Source organism: Buteo buteo, unplaced genomic scaffold, assembly GCF_964188355.1.
Source record: "Buteo buteo unplaced genomic scaffold, bButBut1.hap1.1 HAP1_SCAFFOLD_256, whole genome shotgun sequence".
Taxonomy (NCBI): Eukaryota; Metazoa; Chordata; class Aves; order Accipitriformes; family Accipitridae; genus Buteo; species Buteo buteo.
The window spans coordinates 55,001-65,000 of record NW_027439420.1 but is presented as its reverse complement, the minus strand read 5'-3'; positions in this window follow the sequence as shown (position 1 = coordinate 65,000).

The window sequence follows — 10,000 nt, the reverse complement described above, 5'->3', positions numbered from 1 at the left end:
CAGCGGGCGCTGCCTGTGGGTCTGGATCAGTCAAATCGTGGAGCGGGAGGTGCCACGGGCCACCCGGCTCCAGACAACGATTCCCTTGAGGAAGGTAACGGGACCGGGGGATGGCCACAGCAGGCTCAACTCCCCCAGCTCCTCCAGCGTTCGAGTGCCGGCAACCGCCACCGGCTGCCGGTCTTTGCCCGCCCCACAGGCAACCGCTTGCCGTCGGGGAAAAAAAAGGCACCTGGACCCATGCCGCGCACGGGTGTTCGGGGCCTGGGGGAATGCCACAGAAGCGAGACAACCCCAGCCGCCTGCGTTCGACTTGCCAGCCACCAGGTACAGCCGCACTTTTCTTCCCGCTTCGCGGGCTCCAGCTTAAGGCCGGAGAAAACGCGATGAGGTGCCGCCACCTCTAACCCGGTACAGCGCTGCAGACCTTTCCACCGAGCCCTCCTGCAACCAGGCAAGCCGGGGCAGGCCGGACACCACAGGCCGCCCACGCGTGGCTCATGCCGGCAGAAACAGGACGAGGCGCTGCGGCCTCTCACCTGTGCCATCATCGGGCCCTCGGGGGCTGGGGGGAAGCTGCGGCACGCACGAGAACCCCCAGCCGTCTGCATCCGGCTGCCAGCCACCGGGACCGGCTGCCGCTTGCACTCTGCCCAATTCGTGCATGGGCTCCAGCTTAAGGCCGGAGAAAACGCGATGAGGTGCCGCCACCTCTAACCCGGTACAGCGCTGCAGACCTTTCCACCGAGCCCTCCTGCAACCAGGCAAGCCGGGGCAGGCCGGACACCACAGGCCGCCCACGCGTGGCTCATGCCGGCAGAAACAGGACGAGGCGCTGCGGCCTCTCACCTGTGCCATCATCGGGCCCTCGGGGGCTGGGGGGAAGCTGCGGCACGCACGAGAACCCCCAGCCGTCTGCATCCGGCTGCCAGCCACCGGGACCGGCTGCCGCTTGCACTCTGCCCAATTCGTGCATGGGCTCCAGCTTAAGGCCGGAGAAAACGCGATGAGGTGCCGCCACCTCTAAACCCGGTAGAGCGCTGCAGACCTTTCCACCGAGCCCTCCTGCAACCAGGCAAGCCGGGGCAGGCCGGACACCACAGGCCGCCCACGCGTGGCTCATGCCGGCAAAAACAGGACGAGGCGCTGCGGCCTCTCACCTGTGCCATCATCGGGCCCTCGGGGGCTGGGGGGAAGCTGCGGCACGCACGAGAACCCCCAGCCGTCTGCATCCGGCTGCCAGCCACCGGGACCGGCTGCCGCTCTGCCCGCTCCAGCTTAAGGCCAGAGTCAAAGGACGAGGTGCCGCCACCTCGCCCGCCCATCACCAGGCCCTCAGGAGGCGGCGGCAGCCGCGGCGGGCTGGATGCTCACGGGCAGCTGCCCTCGCATATACCAGCGCTCCACCTTTGCCATCATCGGGCCCTCCGGGGCCGGGGGAAAGCCGAGGCAGGCTCGGCTCCACCCGGTCTTCCAGCGTTCGAGTGCCGGTGGCCGCCGCCGGCCACCGGGCTATGCCCTGCGGAATCCACCTTTGCACCTCTCGCACCACTCGGGTCAACAGCCACCGCCAGCCTGCCAGACCCTCGCAGGCGCCCGGCTGGCTTACTTGGAAAACACCGGGAGAGACCAACTGGCCGAACAGACAGAAAACGAGCCGAACCACCAGGCAAAACCACCACCACAACGGCCGCCCAGCGCTCCACTTCGCCGGCTGAGCCGTAAGCCTTGCAGCCGCTCACTAGCGCTGCTCCGTGCACGAGTCACCACTACCTCCTATAGTACGGGAGATCACGTCCCCGCCCCCGGCCGGCTCCAAGAGTGCCGTCCCTGCCCACCGGGGAGACCCGCCAATGACACCGACTTTTACGATGACGTAACTGGAGGCAGCGAAAAACAGCGACCCCTTGGCCAGCTCCGAGAAAGTGGCGGGGCTATCAGGTCTACCTCCCCGCCCCCGAAATGCGGCTAAGTCCCGCCGGAGCCGGGTAGACCTGGCGGCTCTTTTCACCGGCCGCTGCGGCAGCGACACCCCGCGTCCTCCGGGCGCCGCCGGCGGCCGCGCCGGCCTCCGGAGCCGGGTAGACCTGGCGGCCGCCCGCGGAGCCGGGTAGACCTGGCGGCTCTTTTCACCGGCCGCTGCGGCAGCGACACCCCGCGTCCTCCGGGCGCCGCCGGCGGCCGCGCCGGCCTCCGGAGCCGGGTAGACCTGGCGGCCGCCCGCGGAGCCGGGTAGACCTGGCGGCTCTTTTCACCGGCCGCTGCGGCAGCGACACCCCGCGTCCTCCGGGCGCCGCCGGCGGCCGCGCCGGCCTCCGGAGCCGGGTAGACCTGGCGGCCGCCCGCGGAGCCGGGTAGACCTGGCGGCCCTTTTCACCGGCCGCTGCGGCAGCGACACCCCGCGTCCTCCGGGCGCCGCCGGCGGCCGCGCCGGCCTCCGGAGCCGGGTAGACCTGGCGGCCGCCCGCGGAGCCGGGTAGACCTGGCGGCCCTTTTCACCGGCCGCTGCGGCAGCGACACCCCGCGTCCTCCGGGCGCCGCCGGCGGCCGCGCCGGCCTCCGGAGCCGGGTAGACCTGGCGGCCGCCCGCGGAGCCGGGTAGACCTGGCGGCCCTTTTCACCGGCCGCTGCGGCAGCGACACCCCGCGTCCTCCGGGCGCCGCCGGCGGCCGCGCCGGCCTCCGGAGCCGGGTAGACCTGGCGGCCGCCCGCGGAGCCGGGTAGACCTGGCAGCCGTTCGGTGCCCCTTGGGCGGGGGGGGGCGGGGGGGGCAGGTGCGCCTGTTTTTGGTTCGTTTTTTTCGTTTTTTTTTTTTTTTTTCTTTCTTTTGAGATTTTAGCAAATCTGATTAAAAGGGCCACCCTCTCCCGGTTCTCCCGGACGGCATTTCTTTCCCCCTCCCCTTCCCGAGTTTGAACCACTTCTACACCAAGGGAGCACGTTTAAACGTACTGTCTGATGCAAGAGTTATTTCACCTTTATTGATTCCGGCGGGAAATATTAATACAATATTAACGACAACCAGTTTTCAAAATAATTTTTGTTTCCTGACACACACACACCCCCCCCCCCACCCTCGTCGTTCTCATGCACGTGCACGCACCTATTCCGAGCCGGTGGCTGCCAGGCACTTGCCAGCTTCACCACACCAGCCAGCCCCTCTGCTCCGCTGCTGCCCCCCCCCCCCCCCAACCATATTCTGTCGGCGGGGTCCGGGCAGAGGTGGCAGCCCCCGGCACAAACTGCCCGGCTCCCCGGCGCGAGTTCGCTGTTCACTGGGTGCCTTCAGGACTGGTAGCCCCTTGCCAGGTTCAGGTTCGGGTCCCGGCGCTGCTGGGTGCTCGCCGACTTTTGGTTTTGGTTTTTGCGGTCTTGGGCTTTTTTTGGGGGGTTGTTTTTAATTTTTCTCCCCCCCCCCCCCGCCTGTTTTTTTTTGGTGTTTTTTTGACGTTTTCCTTTTTTTAATAAAATAAATACTTTAAAATACATATCTGCGATCCTGCAGGCACTGCCACCCCCCCCCCCCCCCGGTGACACACGCGCGCTCAGAGGCGCGCGCACACACACACACACACACACACAGAACGCGACGCAGGCACACACAGCTACACGCACCCCTGCACCGGTGTGCTCCCCCTCCCTCCCCGCGCTGCAGTCCCGGACCTGCAGGCCAGTAGGTGCAGCCCCCCCCCCCCCCCCTCCCCCGGCCCCACCCGATCACAGACTTTCCGGCGCCCTGGAGACGGGGGGTTGGGGGGCGGGTGGCTGGGTGGGGTGGTCTGCAGCCCGGCAACGGGGCCCCCGGAAACTGTGGTGTTTCCCGCCACGGCAACGGTCTGCTGCTCAGTCGCGGCGGCAGCAGCGGCGGGGAAAGGAGGCTAGAAAAGAGGGGGGGCGAGAGCGGCTGGCGAGCAGGCGGGGAGCCTGGCGCAGAGGTAGGCTGGCGAGGGGGGACGGTGTGTCTTTTCGGAGAAGGCTTCTGTTTGGATCGGTTGGAGTTTTATTTTTTTTACTTCTCTCCCCCGTCCCCGTCCCCGTCCCCGTCCCCGTCCCCGTCCCCCCCCCCCCGGTCGTTTAGTTTTCCCCCCGCGGCGGGGGCGGGCAGGAGTGGAGCAGGGCGAGAGCGGCTGGCGAGCAGGCGGGGAGCCTGGCGCAGAGGCAGGCTGGCGAGGGGGGACGGTGTGTCTTTTCGGAGAAGGCTTCTGTTTGGATCGGTTGGAGTTTTATTTTTTTTACTTCTCTCCCCCGTCCCCGTCCCCGTCCCCGTCCCCCCCCCCCCGGTCGTTTAGTTTTCCCCCCGCGGCGGGGGCGGGCAGGAATGGAGCAGGGCGAGAGCGGCTGGCGAGCAGGCGGGGAGCCTGGCGCAGAGGCAGGCTGGCGAGGGGGGACGGTGTGTCTTTTCGGAGAAGGCTTCTGTTTGGATCGGTTGGAGTTTTATTTTTTTTACTTCTCTCCCCCGTCCCCGTCCCCGTCCCCGTCCCCCCCCCCCCCCGGTCGTTTAGTTTTCCCCCCGCGGCGGGGGCGGGCAGGAGTGGAGCAGGGCGAGCAGGCGGGGAGCCTGGCGCAGAGGCAGGCTGGCGAGGGGGGACGGTGTGTCTTTTCGGAGAAGGCTTCTGTTTGGATCGGTTGGAGTTTTATTTTTTTTACTTCTCTCCCCCGTCCCCGTCCCCGTCCCCGTCCCCGTCCCGTCCCCCCCGGTCGTTTAGTTTTCCCCCCGCGGCGAGGGCGGGCAGGAGTGCAGCAGGGCGAGAGCGGCTGGCGAGCAGGCGGGGAGCCTGGCGCAGAGGCAGGCTGGCGAGGGGGGACGGTGTGTCTTTTCGGAGAAGGCTTCTGTTTGGATCGGTTGGAGTTTTATTTTTTTTACTTCTCTCCCCCGTCCCCGTCCCCGTCCCCGTCCCCGTCCCACCCCCCCGGTCCTTTAGTTTTCCCCCCGCGGCGGCGGCGGGCGGGAGTGGAGCAGGGCGAGTGCGTGGCTGGCTGAGAAAGAAAGGCGGGAGCGGGGCCACGGGTGCGGCAGGATAGGGACTCGGCAGCTGGGGTTTAGAGACGGCAGGGCACCGGGGGGGCTCCCCTCTCCCGCCCGGGCACGGAGCCGGCAGGGACGCCGCAGGGTCCTAAAGTCTCCCGCCTTCCACCACCGGGGGCGGCAAGCCTGGTGGCGGAAGGGGGGAGCAGGGGCAGCCAGGCTCGGCGCGAACTGCGTGGCGGGAGGGCGGGGGGGCGGTGTGTGTGTGCGTGCAGCGGCGGGCCCGGGGTGACGGGGGTGGGGGGTGTCGGCCCGGGGCCCTGTTTCGGGCGGGGGGGGGGGGGGGGCTGCGCGCGTGTGCGTTTTGAGCGCACGACTGTGAGCGGGGCAGCGGGTGGAGGGTTTGGGCTGGGGGGGGCCGGTTGCGGGGGGGGGGGGTGCGCACGTGTGTAGCCCCGTGCGAGTGGGTGCGGTGGCGGGCGGGAGGTGTTTGGGGCGGGGACTCGAATGGGGGGGGGGCAGTGCGTGCGTGCGCGTGCGTGTGTCTAAGGGCGGGTGAGCGGCTGCAGCAGCAGGCGGTGGGCGTTCGGGCCGGGGGCCTGTTTTGGCGGGGTGCGGGCGCGCACGCAGGTGGAAATGAGAAAGATTTGTAACGGTGTCGCTAACGCCGCTTTCTCTGTTACAGCCCGGGTGGTCGGCCGCTTCGACGTCCGGCCTGCGCCCGTGCCTGCCTACGGGCGATGCGCTCGGCTCCCGGTCGGACCCGTCCCTGGCAAAGCAGCAGCCGCGTGCCTCGGCCTGGGCAGAGACCTGGGGCTCCAGGGCCCCAGCCAGGGCTGCCGGAGAGGCGCGCCGCGCTTCCGACAGAGGGGCATCAGCGGCTCCGTCGCCGGCGGGATGCGTTCGAGCGGTGAGGAAGGTCCCAGCGGCCTTAGGCGGTGGCGGGGGGCGCGCTCCTTCGGCGACGGGGAGCGGGGGGGAAACGGCCCCGGGGCGGGCCGGTCAGCCGGCACGGCGGCCACGCGAGCTCGTCGTCTCCGAGGATGCTCGGCTAAGTCGGCCTCGGCCACAGGGACCGCTTGTCAGGCAGCCGACTGGCTTTCTTCAGAGGCCTGCGAGACCGCCGTCCCTCGGAGGCCAATGAACAGTTAATGCGCGATAACGCAGGGGCCGGAGAACGCTAACGTTAACCAAGAGCGTCGCAAGGTCCTAAAGGAGTGCCGCAATCAAACTTTAGGAGTCGGTAATTTATAATACTGGTGACTACTAATCGAGTCATATTCAATCCGTGACGATCCGCTGGTAGGTACGTACGTACGTACGTACGTATTCCTTCTCCGGCTATTAACGAAGGGATGCACACCTAGCGTGCGTGAACGAATGAGTTTTGTTATTTAAGGAACTGCCAGAAAGCGTATTACCGCGTAGCGCTAAATCAGTCGGTAGGTGACGCTCCATAAACGATACAATCCAGCATCGCTCGTCAACTGTTAATAACTTCAATCGATGACGATTCATAGCGTATCGATTCTTCTGTATTCGTTTAGGAGCGGATCCCACGCCAACGGTGCCACGCGGTACCCGGACGGCCACCGACTCGTACAGAGACGAGAGAGCAGCGTCGGCGCCTCTTCCCGAAGAAGTCGTTACCGATAAAGTACTCCGACTGCGGGTAACGCTTTGCTCTCACGTTTTTGACGCGTGCCTGCCTGCCTGCCTGCCTGCCTGCGTGCGCGGTAAAAGACAAGCTGTCAGACACAATAAATTTTAAGAAAGTGGAATCGCGGAGCGGTCTTAATACACTAATCAGGACCGGCCCGTAGTGCGGCCAGGGAGTGCAGGCCGACCCTGCAGCGTGGCCAGGTTTACCCGGAGACACAGGTAAGGAGGCCAGGACTACCCCGGAGCATCAGGTAGGGATACCGGGCTGACCCCCAGAAAGTCAGGTAGGGTGGCCGGGCCTACCCCGGAGCGCCTGTAGGGACCGCAGGTGTACCCCGGAGCACCGGTAGGGGTACCGGCACTACCCCGGAGGATGAGGTAGGGGCGCCAGGCCTACCCCGGAGCGTCGGGTAGGGACACCGGGCTGACCCCAGAGGGTCAGGTAGGGTGGCCGGGCCTACCCCGGAGCGCCTGTAGGGACCGCAGGTGTACCCCGGAGCACCGGCAGGGGTACCGGCACTACCCCGGAGGATGAGGTAGGGGCGCCAGGCCTACCCCGGAGCGTCGGGTAGGGACACCGGGCTGACCCCAGAGGGTCAGGTAGGGTGGCCGGGCCTACCCCGGAGCGCCTGTAGGGACCGCAGGTGTACCCCGGAGCACCGGCAGGGGTACCGGCACTACCCCGGAGGATGAGGTAGGGGCGCCAGGCCTACCCCGGAGCGTCGGGTAGGGATACCGGGCTGACCCCGGAGGGTCAGGTAGGGTGGCCGGGCCTACCCCGGAGCGCCTGTAGGGACCGCAGGTGTACCCCGGAGCACCGGCAGGGGTACCGGCACTACCCCGGAGGATGAGGTAGGGGCGCCAGGCCTACCCCGGAGCGTCGGGTAGGGATACCGGGCTGACCCCGGAGGGTCAGGTAGGGTGGCCGGGCCTATCCCGGAGCGCCTGTAGGGACCGCAGGTGTACCCCGGAGCACCGGCAGGGGTACCGGCACTACCCCGGAGGATGAGGTAGGGGCGCCAGGCCTACCCCGGAGCGTCGGGTAGGGATACCGGGCTGACCCCGGAGGGTCAGGTAGGGTGGCCGGGCCTACCCCGGAGCGCCTGTAGGGACCGCAGGTGTACCCCGGAGCACCGGCAGGGGTACCGGCACTACCCCGGAGGATGAGGTAGGGGCGCCAGGCCTACCCCGGAGCGTCGGGTAGGGACACCGGGCTGACCCCGGAGGGTCAGGTAGGGTGGCCGGGCCTACCCCGGAGCGCCTGTAGGGACCGCAGGTGTACCCCGGAGCACCGGCAGGGGTACCGGCACTACCCCGGAGGATGAGGTAGGGGCGCCAGGCCTACCCCGGAGCGTCGGGTAGGGATACCGGGCTGACCCCGGAGGGTCAGGTAGGGTGGCCGGGCCTACCCCGGAGCGCCTGTAGGGACCGCAGGTGTACCCCGGAGCACCGGCAGGGGTACCGGCACTACCCCGGAGGATGAGGTAGGGGCGCCAGGCCTACCCCGGAGCGTCGGGTAGGGACACCGGGCTGACCCCGGAGGGTCAGGTAGGGTGGCCGGGCCTACCCCGGAGCGCCTGTAGGGACCGCAGGGGTATCCCGGAGCACCGGTAGGGGTACCGGCACTACCCCGGAGGATGAGGTAGGGGCGCCAGGCCTACCCCGGAGCGTCGGGTAGGGACACCGGGCTGACCCCGGAGGGTCAGGTAGGGTGGCCGGGCCTACCCCGGAGCGCCTGTAGGGACCGCAGGTGTACCCCGGAGCACCGGCAGGGGTACCGGCACTACCCCGGAGGATGAGGTAGGGGCGCCAGGCCTACCCCGGAGCGTCGGGTAGGGACACCGGGCTGACCCCAGAGGGTCAGGTAGGGTGGCCGGGCCTACCCCGGAGCGCCTGTAGGGACCGCAGGTGTACCCCGGAGCACCGGCAGGGGTACCGGCACTACCCCGGAGGATGAGGTAGGGGCGCCAGGCCTACCCCGGAGCGTCGGGTAGGGATACCGGGCTGACCCCGGAGGGTCAGGTAGGGTGGCCGGGCCTACCCCGGAGCGCCTGTAGGGACCGCAGGTGTACCCCGGAGCACCGGCAGGGGTACCGGCACTACCCCGGAGGATGAGGTAGGGGCGCCAGGCCTACCCCGGAGCGTCGGGTAGGGACACCGGGCTGACCCCAGAGGGTCAGGTAGGGTGGCCGGGCCTACCCCGGAGCGCCTGTAGGGACCGCAGGGGTATCCCGGAGCACCGGCAGGGGTACCGGCACTACCCCGGAGGATGAGGTAGGGGCGCCAGGCCTACCCCGGAGCGTCGGGTAGGGACACCGGGCTGACCCCGGAGGGTCAGGTAGGGTGGCCGGGCCTACCCCGGAGCGCCTGTAGGGACCGCAGGTGTACCCCGGAGCACCGGCAGGGGTACCGGCACTACCCCGGAGGATGAGGTAGGGGCGCCAGGCCTACCCCGGAGCGTCGGGTAGGGATACCGGGCTGACCCCGGAGGGTCAGGTAGGGTGGCCGGGCCTACCCCGGAGCGCCTGTAGGGACCGCAGGTGTACCCCGGAGCACCGGCAGGGGTACCGGCACTACCCCGGAGCATGAGGTAGGGGCGCCAGGCGTACCCCGGAGCGTCGGGTAGGGACACCGGGCTGACCCCAGAGGGTCAGGTAGGGTGGCCGGGCCTACCCCGGAGCGCCTGTAGGGACCGCAGGTGTATCCCGGAGCACCGGTAGGGGTACGGGTACTACCCCGGAGGATGAGGTAGGGGCGCCAGGCCTACCCCGGAGCGTCGGGTAGGGATACCGGGCTGACCCCGGAGGGTCAGGTAGGGTGGCCGGGCCTACCCCGGAGCGCCTGTAGGGACCGCAGGTGTACCCCGGAGCACCGGCAGGGGTACCGGCACTACCCCGGAGGATGAGGTAGGGGCGCCAGGCCTACCCCGGAGCGTCGGGTAGGGACACCGGGCTGACCCCGGAGGGTCAGGTAGGGTGGCCGGGCCTACCCCGGAGCGCCTGTAGGGACAGCAGGTGTACCCCGGAGCACCGGTAGGGGTACCGGTACTACCCCGGAGCATGAGGTAGGGGCGCCAGGCGTACCCCGGAGCGTCGGGTAGGGACACCGGGCTGACCCCAGAGGGTCAGGTAGGGTGGCCGGGCCTACCCCGGAGCGCCTGTAGGGACAGCAGGTGTACCCCGGAGCACCGGTAGGGGTACGGGTACTACCCCGGAGGATGAGGTAGGGGCGCCAGGCCTACCCCGGAGCGTCGGGTAGGGACACCGGGCTGACCCCAGAGGGTCAGGTAGGGTGGCCGGGCCTACCCTGGAGGGTCAGGATGGGGGGCCGGGATCCATCGCCGCGTGCCCGTAGGGACAGCAGGTAGAACTC